The following is a 16,225-nucleotide window of genomic DNA, read 5'->3' on the forward strand; positions in this document are numbered from 1 at the left end:
GGAAAGAAAGAGAAAGAATGATAAATATAAAACTCAAAGCAAGTTTATAGAAATACATAAATAATCAAAACAAGTAAAAATTCATTAAATTTACTATGGCATACAGCTATTTTTCTTCCAAATCCTTTCACTTCTCCCTGCATTTTTATCACCCATTTAGAAACATGCAGTTAAATGTGGGCAGGAAACTAGTTTCTCACCAATGATATACAAAGGGAAATGGTGTTTTTCTTTTCAGGGTCATCATTTTAAGACCCATATCCTGGATTAATTCCTGTTTACTGGCTGGAAATGACCCTATCAGGAGCAATCTTGAAAGGTATGCATTGAGAATAGAAGAGCCATTGAATCCTTGCATGACTCCATACAGAAAAGTCTATCTGTATCAGACTGTTACATAAGAGAAATAATCTTCTGTCCTCTATGAGTCACAGAACTTCAAACTCTTACTCTACTAAATTCATTTACATATAAAAGTAAAAGTGATGTAGAAAGGATTTTAAAAGAAACTGTTAATCAGAACACCCTAAAATAATGCCATATAGAAATACTTAAATTAAGTGGGGCTTGGGAGATAGCTCAGTGGTAGAACACTTGCCTTCTATGAGTGAGGCCCTATATTAAATCCCTGGAACCACAAAAATAAGTAAATAATTAGATAAATGGGTGAAAAAAGATTTAAACTTAAATACCAAATAACAATAAAAGTAGTGTGACAATATTTATATCAGGCAAAATTTTAATTTAAAACAAAAGACTTAATAGAAAAGCTATGTGTGTTAGTCAACTTTCCATTACTGTGACAAAATACCTGAGATAACTTAAGAGGAAAAAAAGTATTTATTTAAGCTCACAGTTTGGAGCTAAATTCATTGCCACTTGGCCCTGTTGCTTTGGGCCTGTGGCAGCACAGTACATCATGGCAGGAGTGGAAAAGGTGGAAGAGACTTGTTCACCTTTCAGCAACTGGGAAGCAAAAAGAGCAAGAGGAAAGGGTTCAGTACCAATATTCTCTTCAAGGGCATGACCTTCCACTTGACCGCAAATTTTAAAGATTGTACCACCATGCAATAGAATCACAGACTGAGGACCAAGCCATGAACACATGTATATTTTGGGAATAGTCAAGATCCAAACTTAGACCTTAGGATCCTCATTATTTTTATTTCATGATTCAAAATACATGATTTATTTCCAAGAGTCATTAAAGTCTTAACTGTTCTAGCATTGTTCAAAAGCCCAAGTTGCTTTCAGAAATTCTGACCCTGACATGCACTGCCTGGTCTCCCAGGCTTTCCTTTGAAATGGTGGAGGAAATCTCTATGACTCCTTGACTATCTTATTCTATATTTCTGGAAACCAGCATCATGTGGGTGGTACCATGGTTTGCCTCCAATGAAAGCTATATAACTTGGTCTGCAGGGACTACGCTGCAGCAGCCTCTGAGTGTTTTGACAACTAAACAGAAGGATAGACAATTTCCTACTTTCTACGTGAAAGCAAGATACACCCAGGCTTTCTTCTCAAAACAAAGTCTTTGAGATGAGTTTACACTTTCAAACCTTTGAGTCTGCTATGGTTGGAACCTTTCTTACTGTTGAGATAACCTCAAGGCATCTTTCCTATTGTCCCCCTACAAAGGTTTTGAGTTCTTTTGGATACTGATCTTCACACCTTCCTTGACTGCAAATGTTAAAATTCTCTTTTTCATGAAAAGCTACAATTTTTCAAACCTTTCTATGATACATCTTGTTCCTGATTTTCACTGCAAATATAAAAGAGCCACTAATATCCATTCCATATCCTGAGAGCTTTTCCACCTAGAAATTACCTATGCCAAAAAATTAGTCAGCCTTTAAGCCCAGCCTTACACAAAATTTAAGGAAATGAATATAATGCAGCCATGATTTTTTCCACGATGTAGCAAGGATTGCCTCTTGTATAATTCCCCCCAAAGTCCTCATTCCTTGCTGAAACACCATCAGCATAATCTTTAGTGTCCACATTTCTATCCAGCAATGAGGTCTCCTGAGACCTTTGCAGAATCTCACATTAAGCTTGACTTACGACATTACAGGTTTTCCCTTCCCTCTAAATGTCTCCCACACACCAATTCCAAATGTACCTCTCATCATTAGGTGGAATCACTTTACACCTGCTTTTTATTCTATTCAGCTCTTAATTGCTATAATATTTACCTGATATACTGTAATATTTACCTGATATGTATTAACTTAAATAGAGGTTAGAATTATTTGGGCTCACAATTTTGGAACTTTTAGTCCATGTTGATTGGATCCTGTTGGTTTTTGAATCTGTGGCAATTAAGTACAGTATTGCAGAGGTGAGTAGTGGAAGAAGCTTCTCAACTCATTGAAGCCAGGAAACAAAAAGAAAGGAAGGGGCAGAGGTCCTAATAAACCCTTTAGGAACACTTTTCTGGTTACTTATCTCATCCCCACTAGGCTCCCCCTTTTAAAGGTTCCACTAACTCCTAATAGTACCATAAGCTGCCAAACACGTCTTTAACTCAAGGGACTTTGGAGGACATTTAACAAACCATAATAATATGGGTAAAGGTAAATACTCAACCGCAGCCCCCTTGCCTTATTATCTCACCTAAGGGAGCAAAGACAAAAAACAAAACAAACAAACAAAAAAAAACACAAGAGAACCACTTGTGCATGAGCACTGGAAAACTGAAAAACTGACTTAATCCTTTGAATAGTATGTGAATCCATACAAACACAAACCTTCTCATATTTAGCAAGAAAATCCTTAAACTGTATTATAGTAAGATATTCATGTTTTTTTTAAAAAAAATATTTAATTTCTCAATTCTATTCTAGGTCTATAGTGAAGTGGCAGTTTGAAATAATGGCATTTTATTAGGTTTTAGAGTAGAAAAGATCTGTATTTCAGTCCTGAGTCTGCACTGTAACTTGCAATAAATACCATCAGAGTCAGTTTTCTTATCTGTAATAAGAATTTAATGCTGAATTCCTAATGGTATTTTTATTAGATTCTTCCAGCTACCTGTAATAAATTACTACAAACTTGTGGCTTAAAACAACACAAATTTATTATCTTACAGTTCTAAAGATCAAAAGTCGGAAATAAGTTTCAGGGGACTCAAAACTCATGTGTTAGCATGACTTTTTTTTTTTTTTTTTTCCTCTAGAGGCTCCAGGAAAAAATCGATTCCCCTGCCTTTTCTAGTTTTAAAGAAGGCCTACATTAATTGGATCATGGTTCCCTTCTTCTTCTTCAAAGTCAACAATAGTTTGGCCAAAACTTGCTCATGCTGAGTCACATTGCCATTAACTACCCTGCCTCCTTCTTTCACTTAGGAGGTTCCTGTGAACCTCCTACCCAGATAACCCAGCATAAACTTACCATCTCATTTAAATTAATCATATCTGCAAATTTTCATTTTCTGTGTTATCTAACATATTCAAAGGTTCCAGGACCCCCTAGGATGTGGACATCTTTTGAAGGACCATCATTTTGCATACTAAAGTATTGTTGGAAAGATTTTAAGAAGAAATGTGCATTACCATGATAAAATGATTTTATTTATCCCTCTCTTTCATACTCACTCTATTTCCCCCCACATCCCCTTGCCCTCATCCTCCTTCTCTTCCTCTCTTCCCTTTTATGAGACTATATATTTTAAAACTGATTTTTTTTGTGCATCTTTCATTTAAGAATTTGATCTAGTTGTTATTTGTTGCATTTTTTCTCCCTTTCATTTTGTAACCTCTACCTTTCCATGTTTATTTGGTATCCTTAAGTCTTAGAAAAAAAATAGTCTTGTTCAACAGTCAATTTCTGCTTAAGGTCCCCTCAGGATTGGCTGTTTATAACTCCTTGCTATATTTTCACATCATTCGCATACTGTGTTCAGCCTTTGTTTTGTCACCTTCTAGGATGCATCATTTATGAACCATTTTCTTGAATGTTTTGACTACTATGTTCTTTTTCAATGAGCAAGTTTTTTATTTTCAAATATATTGACAGTTCACACTTATGTAAAGCTCAGTATAAGCTCTGGTTGCTCTGTTCATCTAATTCTGTTTTAAGGAAACTCTTTCATGGTAAGTATTAATATTATAAAGATTTCCTCACTTGTTTGAAGAACTATCAATGGGGAAAAAATTTTCATCAACTTCATATCTGGGTAGAACAAAGTAGAACTTTGTCAACTATCTAGTGAGCAAGATCCATGTAGACAACTAATATACATAACACTATATACAAAATGACATTAATATTAAATTGAATTTTAGATGTCTAAGAAATGTACAGTGAAATAAAATGTATATGGGCAATAGCTTGAGGCATTTGATCAATGAAGAATGCCAAAGTGGATTGTTTAAAATAGGAAACAAATGCTTTTTAGCAAGAATTGCCCTGAGGAATGCACTGTTTTATTCAATTCACTAAACAACATACTCTGACTAAATCGAAAATTGCTTTCATGAAAATGAAGAGAATTCTGTGTACACTATTGGTAACATTGCCTCTTGTTAATTTCTAATTACTAATTGCAATGACTTAATGCATGCCACAATTAAATATATCTAGTGATATGCTCTAATCATTAAACATGTTTAAAATTACCAATGATATAATGATATGCTTATGTTAGTCAGATTTTTGTTGCTTTGACACATTACATGGGTAAAACAACTTTTAAAGAAAGAAATATTTATTTAGGCTTATGGTTTCAGAGGCTTCAGTTCACAGCCAGCCTGCTCCATTGTTTTTAGAACTGTGGTAAAACAGAGCATCATGGTGAGGAGGGTGAGGCAGAGCAAAGCTGCTCACCTCATGGATCTGGGAAGCAGAGAGAGAGTCAGGAAGGAGCTGGGGATATACCCCTCCAGGGCACATTCTCAGAGACCTGATTTCCCCTAGTAGGCCTCATGCCCTAAATCTTTCACCACATCCCCATAATGCTATCAAACTATAAATCCATGAATGGATTAATCTATTGATGAGGCTAGAATCCTCATGACTCAATCACATCCCAGTTCTCCACTCTGGACATTGCTGCATTAGGGACCAAACCTAAACACATGAATCTTGTGGGACAACCCTGTTCCAAACCATAAAAATGTAACATAAAGTCTACACCTAAGTAATTCCAACAATCCAGAAGAAAACAAACAAAATACACAACAAAATTAAAATTTGATTGAATTAGTATTTTGAAATATCCAGTTAATCTACTATATATTTTTCTATTTTCATCTCAATATTGTCATTATACAAACACATTTTCCAGAAAAGTGCTTTTGTCACTCTGCCGCATCTTTTGATGCCTTAACAATGTTTCTCTGAGATAGATCACTATACTAACATGAAAATGTAGTTTTTCTTGGTAAAGAAAGGGATAAAGAACTCTCCATTAGCAGTGCAGACATAGCAGTGCTAGTCAAAATTGCATTTATGCAGCTGGGGTTGGTGGTACATGCCTGTAAGCCCAACAGCTCAGAAGGCTGAGGCAGGAGGATTGTGAGTTCAAAGCCAACATCAGCAACTTAGTGAGGCACTTAGCAACTCAATGAGACTCTTGTCTCTTAATAAAACACAATAAAATAAAATAGGGCTAGGGATGTGGCTCAATGGTCGAGTGCCACTAAGTTAAATCCCTGGTGCCGTCCTTCCCTGAAAATTGTATCTATGCTTTTTATATCACAAAACAATAATAATAGAATAAAAATTATCTGTTGAACCAGAACAACACATGACTCAAATAAACCAAAATCATCGCTGCCATTCATTTGTAAAACTGTGAATCAGATTGCTGTGCACTAGACCAAAATAAATAAACAAATAAAAATAGTAATGTGTTAAAGTTCAAGGGTTCAAATGAAATTTGATTATCTTTCACTTGGACAAACAAACTAGCCAAGACTGGGCTATGAAAAATACATTTATGCCAGCCATTGATGGTTTTATTACCTATTTCACTCCAAATTTTAAAGAAATTAAAATTTCAAATGTAAGAATTGACAGGTTTACAAAGTGAATTGAATTAGAAGACATATAAATTATCTAAGATGAGAAAATATTTGCTTATGAACTGCTGAGGTCTAATAGAAGAAGTTCAAAAATATGCAAAAAAATGGGGTACTTGAAGTCAGGAAGAGAGAGAGAAAAAAAGAAGTGAATTCTTGGGTTTAGGTTTGTAGCTTTGTGAATGGAATGGATACCAAAAACAAACAAACAAACAAACAAATAAATAATGAAAAAATAAAGCAAAACCCAGATGTCATTTTTCTCATTCCTGAACAAATAGTTGACATCTATTAGGGCTTTTGGCAATATCAACCACATCTCATCCCTGGTCTCAGATGATGCTATTGAAGCAAAAGGTATAAATGCTTTTCAGAAATGTGTTACAATGATTTCAGCATCTTCTGGATTCAAAGTTTCAATTCTGATTCATCAAAAGATAACAAGCTGTGGTTCTACCGGAAGTAATGATAGTTATGCTTTCATGATAATGGTTATACCTTGATTGGTTCTAATCCAGTGGCCTATAAATCAAAAAGCCAAATAAAAATATACAAACAAATGGCTCTCAGTGAAATACACTATCAATCACACTGACCTTGAAGAAACAAGGGCTTAGGCACAAACAAGGTTCCAGGTTCCTATGAACCTCTTTGGGAGCCTATTTATAAGATATTACACTTTTTATTTTTTTCTTGGTCTGGAATCAAGATTGCAAATTGGCTAGAATGACCTGGGGAATTATCTTCTAAAATACAAGCCTTTATTCAATATACACTGACCTTCACATTCTACAAAGGACTTGAAATACTTTGTCTAACACAAAACTCTACAGATGAGAAAAATTAAACATAGAGTCAAGTCTCTTCACCAGACTCATGCACTGAAATCTGTTTAAATGTTAAGCAGGCATTAAGCTGAGGATGTCTGATTTTATCACATTTGTATTGAAAGAATAAATTCAAAAATACTTAGGTTAAATTGAAAGATAAACAAAGCATCATTTCAAAAGCCCTCTATCTTTTGAGAATAGGTATCACTAATAAATATACAGTAACCTTAGTTTTAATATAAACCACATAAAATTAAGAGTCTATTATTTCCATCTCCAAACAAGATTCATTTATTGTAAGTTATTTGTGATTAGAGAAAATATACTGCTTTCAATTAGTTTTGTTTGGACTTTGAAAAGCTGAATCCCAACATAGGATGGATGACATGTTACACAGGTACACATTTTCAAAAGAATTCTATTTGATGTATCAAATCATGAAAAGAAGGACTAGAGGTTGTTTGTCTGCATACAGATACATGCTCTTGGGGATTTTGAGAGGGAGACAAGAGTATAGAAAGGTAGAACACTCTTATTCTTGTTGTGAATTTACCTTTTTCCCTCTAATTGGATAGGAAGCAGTCATAGGGGTCCTTTCATTTTTTTCTTCTTTTTATCTTTCTTCCTCTTTTTTCTTTAATTTCCCTTACTTAATTGTCCACTTTAACCCTCCTACTTCCCTTCTCATCTTTCCTCAGAGGAGGGAAGATATAGTTATCTAGAGAGAATGGAACATATTACATTTCTTTACTCCTCAAGTATTGATGTAAACAAATAGTAAATTATGTGAACCACTAATTACCACATACAATGTAACATACCACTTTAAAATATAGAGAATTTTTACAGTAGTTTTTTTTAATACTCACTGAAATACATAAAATTCTAGCATTTGGAAATTTCATGTCTTCATGTAAGAATTGTTTTCATCTAACAAATTTATTTGACTTAATTTAATTTAAGTAACAGCTTAAAGACACCCAAATAAGTGTATTGACTTAAAAAGAAGTTTAAAACTTAAGGGACAATTTTCAATTGACATAAATTTGAGTGATTGGTTAATTTGTGGAAATTAGCTATTGAGGTTAATGAATCATGAAACTGTTTTAGATTTGTCTTGGTCATCACATGATTTTTCTGATATTAGTTTAACCTTAGGAAGAAAACAATTATGGAACTCTTTCTAATCCTAGTAAGTGGACCAAAGATTGCTTTGTCATTCTAATACATTTAATTTTTATGGTTAAGAAACCTATTTATAGAAACTGAAGTGCATTGAGAAGATTGATACTTCACTAATGTTGGTATTTTTCAGCATTTTCTTTAGGTGATGAATTATAACATGCCAGCGGCAGTGATCAAATCTTTAACTCTTTTTCAGGTTTCTACATTCACTAATTATCTACATTTTAAATATGACCAGTTGTTATATAAATTAAATAAAGCTTCTGGAAATTTTATTTAAAAAATCTAAGCCAAATTATACTGGTCAAGGAATTCATTCCTGTCAGTTTGGAATGGAGTAGAGATTGAAAAAGTAATAATAACTAAATTTAATGCCTATTTACATTAAATTCATAATAACTCACATGCCATGATCAGAATTTCCTGAAATATATTATAAAATTAAATTTCAAATTTGAAAATCTACTAAATGATATTAAAGAACTCAAATATAGTACTTAATTTAAATAGTTTTATAACTAATAAGAAAATGCAAAGAAAAGGAAAATAAGGAGTTTTCACATACAAATATAAGCAAATATGATAGTAGCTAAGTAGCTGGCTTATACAAAAACAACAGCCCCAATATAAAGGCATAGTAGTGCACAAATTAAATATAATATCATTTTTATATCTCCTGCAATTGTTAAATTCATAGTCAAAATGTATCTAGGACAAAAATTGAAATTTAAATTCTGAACTCTCTGGGCTTAATAAAACAACAAGTAAAATAATATTTTGAGCAATAAAAATATCCTTAATTATCATTGTATTTTAATATCTCATTATGACTAATTTCAGTGATTAGTTTAAGAAATAAAAGAAAGCAATGATTTAAAATATACTATTGACTTAGCTCAGTGTTCTCTTATCTGCTTCTAAAAGTTGAGTAGGTAGTTGTAACTGTGGAAAGAATAAGAAAGCTGTTTTGTTAAAGGAAAGAAAGGGAAAATGGATGAATAATGATCCATGCTCATTCTTGAGAACATTAGTGATCTATAAGAGAGAAAGACTACATTGATGCCTTTCATTCTGATTTTCTAATTAGGAAATGTAGTCATGGAGCTATAGATGAGTAAAATGAAAATACACATGATAAGGACAATGATAATGTTAATAATAATATTTCCTAAACATATGAAAGTAAAAAAACCTCTTTGTAAAGATAAAAACCTATTCAATTTTAAAATACTCTAGGACTATAATGGTGCTCATAAATCACTTATAACTCTAGAATGATAATTAACACACAAAAATACTAAAAATAAATGTAGCTATAATAATTTGTTAACAGATACATAATATATAAAACCCACTTTAGTTTTAAGAATCTGAAGGTGAATAAATGGAAAAAAATATTCCATGCAAATGAAAAGCAAAAGAAATCAGAGATTATTGCTATATTATCTCAAATAAAATATTGCCATGGTTTACCAAATCTGTATTTTATTTATTTCTTTTCCATTCTTTATTGTTCCTGAGGGGATAAATAGGCAATAATACAAAATAATAAGGGAGTATACTGCCTCTTGTTCAACAATACTTAGAATATACAGACAGAAAGTCAGTAAGGCAACTTTGGACTTGAACTACATATTATATCATGAGGATCTGATGGACATACATAGAACATTCCATCCAAAAGCAAAATATACATTCATTTCAATTTACATTGAACTGTTATGGTTCAGGCTATGTGGGCAATGCCCAAACAGACTCCATTTTGCCCTGAGATTCCACATCATGTAAGAAATGCTTCTCCCAGGGAAAGCCCCACCTCTGTACCCATCAACAGTTGCTAAGCATAGCATGTTTGGCAACACAAAATGGCCATTATTATACAATGTAAAAATGTTCCCTCTTTGGTTCCTATTTTTCTTGGACAATGTACCCTGTCTGAGATTGACTGTCTAGCTATTAGTAACCATTCTTTAACTTGTACTCAACTAGGGACATTTTGGCCCACTCCACTTATGATTTTAGATCTCATGACATTTGTTTATGGTTTTGAATCATAGCAACAGCCACTTAGGCTTTAATATGGTCTGGAACTATAAAAGGTGTACTCAAACTCAAGGAGGGGGTCTAAGGGTGTAGACTTTCAGCCTAACCTTTGGCCCACCAGCTGGTGGATCTGGATGGCCAAGCTGGTCAATAAAGATTATATCTCCTGCTTTAAGATCGACTTGATAATTTATTGCAATCTCGCCTTAACAGAACATTCTCCAAGAGAGATAATATAGCATACCTTAACATTTTAAGAAGATTGAAATATAAAATACATTTTCTGATCACAATGGTATGAAATTAGAAATTAATAATAGGAAGAAAATTGAAAAATTCATAAATAAAACAAAATAACACAGTGTTAACAACCAACAAAAAAGAAATGGAAAACCAAAGAAATCTTGACTCAAATGAATGTGGAAATACAATATTCCAAAGCCATGTGTTCAATCACAGAATGGAAAAAAAATATTCCAACTATCACATCATATACTGTAAACCCTCCATTCTGCAGGTTTATATTTTATCTACCAAATTCCTAGAACACTATGAGTTATTTTAACAACCTTTCCTTATATTAAGTTTGTCTTAAAGAGCAATTATACTATTTTGTATATACATGCTTTTTTTTTTACTTTTACTATCCTTATGTTCTTTGTTTTATTTTTATTTGTGTATTTTTAAAATTTAATGCACAGTGTTGCATAGTATTGCAAAATTGCCAAGGTTGGCCTTGAAGTTGTTATTATTTTTAATTTTTTAGACTTTTTATTTGTTCTTTTTAGATATACATGATAACTTAATATGTTTTGACATATTATACTTACATGGAGTATAGTTTACTCTAATTAGGATCTCATTCTTGTAGTTGAACATGATGTAGAGTTTCACTGGTCATGTACTCATATATGAACACAGAAAAGTTATGTCCAATTCATTCTACTGTTGTTCTTATTCCCATCCCCTTCCTTTCCCTTTGTCTAATCCAATAAACTTCTATTCTTCTCCCCTTCTCCATGTTGTGTGCTAACATCCACACATCGAAGAAAACATTTGGCCTTTGTTTTTGTGGGATTGGCTTATTTCACTTAGCATGATAGTCTTCAGTTCTATCAATTCACTGGCAAATACCATAATTTCATTCTTCTTTATGACTGATTTTTGTCCACCAGAGTGGAAACTACTATTTAATTTCCTAAATTTTCACCAAGATTTTTCCTTTTCTTTTTCCTGCTGTTATTTCGCATTTTGTTATTTTTTTTTATTTACTTGAATGTGTACTGATTGATTCAAGGAGATATATAGCTCCTTGAATCAATACATATATATACACACACACACATACACACACACACACATACATACTTTCTTTGTTTTATTTTTTAACTTATCTTGTCTTTTGGCTAAAATCCTGCATGATTCTTGCATTTTTATAATGCTAATTGATTATATACTAGACCTGCAATAGATGAGATTTTAAAATAATAATGGCTTAAAAGAGAATCCAAGAAGACCCTGTAAGTTTCAATCTTCAGCTCCCCATTAGTTTGTTCTGCTTTCCTCCTTCAGACAGGCAAATTTAGCTGAAATAGATATATAATTTTAATTTAATTAGGTCAGCTCACGATTTTGTTTAATTTTTGGTTTCTAAGTTTAATAAATTCTGCTTTCCCCTCTTGTTTTGCTTTGCTTTTTATTTATTTATTTATTTGCTTGTTTATTTTTATACTTTATATGATTGTTTTGCCCATATCTTGTTGTTTTGGGCATTAGAAGACTTGTTTGCATATTTAAAAAACATTATTACATACAGATGGTATAATGAATTATGCTAATACGTACATACTATATCTATACTACAAAAACATTGTTTGGAATTAACTCAGCAAAGTGATGTTAATGTGAATGAAAATTTCTTCTCTTAGAATAATGCAAATCCCTGAGCCACATGGTGACACAAGCCTCAAATCCCAGTGGCTCTGAAGGCTAAGATAGAGAATCAAGAGTTCAAAGCCAGCCTCAGCAATAGCGAGGTGCTAAGGAACTGAAGACCCTGTCACTAAATAAAATAAAAAATAGGGTTGAGGATTGGCTCAGTGACCAAGTGCCCCTGAGTTCAATCCCCAGTATGCGCCCCCCCAAAAAAAAGAATAATGTATATGCTTATAAAATTATATTTATTCTTTATTTATTCACAAAAGTGGTTTATCTCCAAATTGCATAAGTACCACTCTTCCTTTTCAAATGATTTCAAATGCTTTATTAATAGACTCTAAATTAATAAGACTTTGCTGTACTTCAGCTTTTCCATAATTAAACTAGCAATTTTTATCAGCTATCAGCTTAGAATTAAAGACTTTTAGTCCTGAAAGAAAACCCCAAAATAAAAAAAATTAATACAATGTAAACTATATTAGGACATCACTTTAATTTTAGGTATTATGATAGAAACTGATATTTCTAAAAATATATTCTTTTTGTTATATGTGGAAATTTTTCTATTTTGTGTTACTTCTCAGCAGAAAAACATTTTCAAATGATTGTATTAAGTAACATTTTTAAATAAAGAAATATTTAAAATCATTTAAAATTATTTTTAGTTGTTATAGTGCCTGTACATATTTATGTGGTACAGTGTGACATTTCAATAAATACAATGACCAGATCGGTAATGGTGTATTCATAACCTTAAACACATATCATTGCTTTATATTGATAATATTCAAAATCATCTCTATTAGCCTGGTTGTTGTTAACAATAGTTACTCTACTGTGCTACAGATATTAGAAACTTTTTTTTTATATTCTCTGAATATGGATGCTAATCATATGAAGTGTTATGAAGTGGTGATAATGCAAAATCTTGCAGAAAGGAAGGAAGGAAGGAAGGAAGGAAAAAAGAAAGAAAGAAAGATAAGAAAAAAGAAAGAAAGAAAGAAAGAAAAAGTAAATTTTAGAAATGAACTTTCAAAAATGTTTTTAATAAATTATAATACTTCAGTATGAAGTATGTGTGTATGTAATTTTTAAAATATTTTACTAATAATAGCCTTAAGTACAAATGTATATTCCCAGGAATGTTTTGCACCCAAACATACTTTTCATTGTTTTTTTACAAAAATGAGTTTCTGATTAGTTGTTTTCAGGTTGGTTGATTTACAGTAGTAACGTGAAACAAATACAAGCAATGCATCTTCATATATGAACATGCAGGACATGTGTGTGTACATTCACAACTGGATTATCCTAAATAAGAAATAAAAATCTTTGAAGAATTTGGATAAAAAAGCATCTTTTCCCCCAAATAATTCAAATCACCTAAGGAATTTTTACCATGGGGTCCTTGAATAGGTCCTATCTTTTGAATCCCTGAAACTACTACTCATTTTTTTGCTTATTTCTATTTCTCTCTCCTTTTATTGTTTTTATCTTTAAGAAAAAGAATTCATTCTGAATTTTCTGCAGACTCTCAGGGCATCTGTGGCCCAGGAAGGTTCTCCTTAGCTAGCCAAAGGGGAATTTATCCATCAGAGCTACTCCCTCTGGATATTGAACAGAGTTTACTTACTTCTCAGATGGCTTATGAGAATAGATAAGTACATGTAAGAAGACAAGAAGGATGTGTCTACTTTGAGTATAACCATAGATATGAAAAAAATGTGTTCTATATGTGTAATATGAATTGTAATGCATTCTGCTGTCATATATAACAAATCAAAATTTTAAAAAATAGGAAAAGAAGACATCTATTCATGTCTCCTCAAACTGTAGGCCATCTTTTAAAATGTTAATATTCAAGAGTGTTTTACTTATTCTTTACTTTTGGGGAGATATCAGGAATTACTCAATAGGAAAAATTAAATTATATTTTTTTCATTTAATGGCAAATTAAACCATGGTGATGATATACCATCCTTCATTACACAAAAATTCAGAATAAAATCATCTTATCTATTTAAATTTGTGCATATTTTAAAGGACTAAATAAAATATTTAAAAATAATCACAGTTTAACTTTCTGATTATTTTTGCATAATAAAAAGGATAGCAAAACTTTGTTCAATCTCAAGTGGATGAAGATATGCTGCCAGTATTAACACAACAGAGAATATTAGCAACACTGCCCAAATTAAACTGAAAAGACTAAAAAGCAATATTTCAAATATTTATGTTAAGGCAACAACCTACAGTAAAAGAAATGGTGAAGAAACATATTTTTGATATCCCCAAAAGTTCAGTGATATGTTATTTGATATTTCTTAGGATAATCTGTTAAACTTAGAAGATATTATAGAAAAGGTGAGAAATTGCATAATGTGTTCTAAAGACTCACGGGGCTAAAAAGAAAAACAAAAGAATCCAAAAACTAACTAAATTTTCATGTGTACATACACAGATATATCACAGTGAATCTCAACATCAAGCATATCCACAAGATACTAATTTAAAAAAAATTATAAATAAATCGCAGAAAGATCAGTAAAGTCAAGGGAAGAGAACAAAAGAAGGGAGGAGGGGGAGGGGAACTGCTGGGAACTGAATCAGAGTAAATTATATTCCGTGCTTTTGTTATTATGTAAAAATGTATCCTAAAAAAATAAGAAAAACTGGTTGCATCACTTTTCCTTACTTAAAAATCCAGAACAAAGTACAGAGAAATGAAGGCCTAATAATTACAGAAAAGATATCATATATATAAATGGAAATCTTAGAGTCTATGTAAGAAAAATAACTTCTTTCCCCCATTACAACCAACTCTTTACTCTGACACCAAATGTGGGTGTGGGTGTGCCTGGATTAGTGTGTGTGTGTGTGTGTGTGTGTGTGTGTGTGTGTGTTTCCCAAAACAACAAATTCTTCAACTCTCCTGACACTAACCGGTTGTCTTAAATTCACTTATGACACTATCAACCTGGATTTAGTGCACATCTCACAGCTTAAGAACCTATTCCCAAAAGATTGACCCCATTTTAGTCATCAATCACAAATAATGGATCCCTTGGTTACCCACATTTTTAACTCAGAGGTTCCCAGGATACTCTCCTCAGGTTCAATGAATTGCAAGAATTTCTCACAGAACAATAAGCTCACAAGAACAGAGATCCTCCTTTCTTCCAACTAAAGGGTCTGTCCCCTAACTGAACTTTCCATGTATTTCAGGACAGGGGGGCCTTCCCGATGGTGGCAGATCTTTGACGCACAGGGATATTCCGGCCCAGTACCATAGCCTAGCCTGAGGCAGAAGCCACCATCACCCCTGGGCCATCTTTTCCCTCGGAAGAGAAAGTGAGCAAACATCACTTAGGGCTCTTTTTCCACTTTAGACCTACTACTCTGGTGACTCCCAGTATTTCCTGAGTACTGAAAACCAATTAAAACTCAGGGGTGATCCTGGTACACAGCCACAAGAACTGCTACTACAACACAGAGCATGAATGCCAGGTGGGTTCTTTTTTAAATTAAATGAATGCAAGGGATACAAGGTTCAGAGCAAAGTAACAGTATTTATTAGAGTAATAGAAAAGAAAGCAGAGCTCCTGAAGAGGGAAGGGTCCCAAGAGAGGAATGCCAATGGGTGTCTGTTGTCTAGGTTTTTTGTTGTTGTTGTTTTCTATGGGCTTGGTCTATCCCTGTAGATGATTGGTGGGGTATTGGATTCACAAAGGGGGGCAATCAACTTTTTCTATTTTGTCTTCTTCAGCAAATCTGGAGAAAAGTGATTTATAAGCCTGTATAATCACAAGGATGAGGGTGAGAGTTTGTTGGCATGAGAAGGAGTGTTTTTAGAGAACATTTTGAAGTTGAATGTTGCTAAGCACTGCTAAGGAACTGTCCTTGTAGATAATCTTTTCTTCCTCCTTTTCTTTTCCAAGACCCCTTTTTGACTGTATATGGATGATCTATATTTTTGTCTCAATACTTATTCAAAGACTATTTGTTGAATACCATATGACAGGGAAACAAAAACAAAAACCCCTGTCCTACTTTATTTACATTCTCAAGAGCAAGACAGAAACCTCAACATATGTACACGTTAATTATGTAACAATATAACAAGAAGGAAATTAGTGTAGGAGGGATGTCATTGCCATGGGAGAAGGAGTGGAAATACATCATTTAAATGGGGTTGTCTAGACA

The sequence above is a fragment of the Callospermophilus lateralis genome, chromosome 1 (assembly GCF_048772815.1).
Source record: "Callospermophilus lateralis isolate mCalLat2 chromosome 1, mCalLat2.hap1, whole genome shotgun sequence".
Classification (NCBI taxonomy): Eukaryota; Metazoa; Chordata; class Mammalia; order Rodentia; family Sciuridae; genus Callospermophilus; species Callospermophilus lateralis.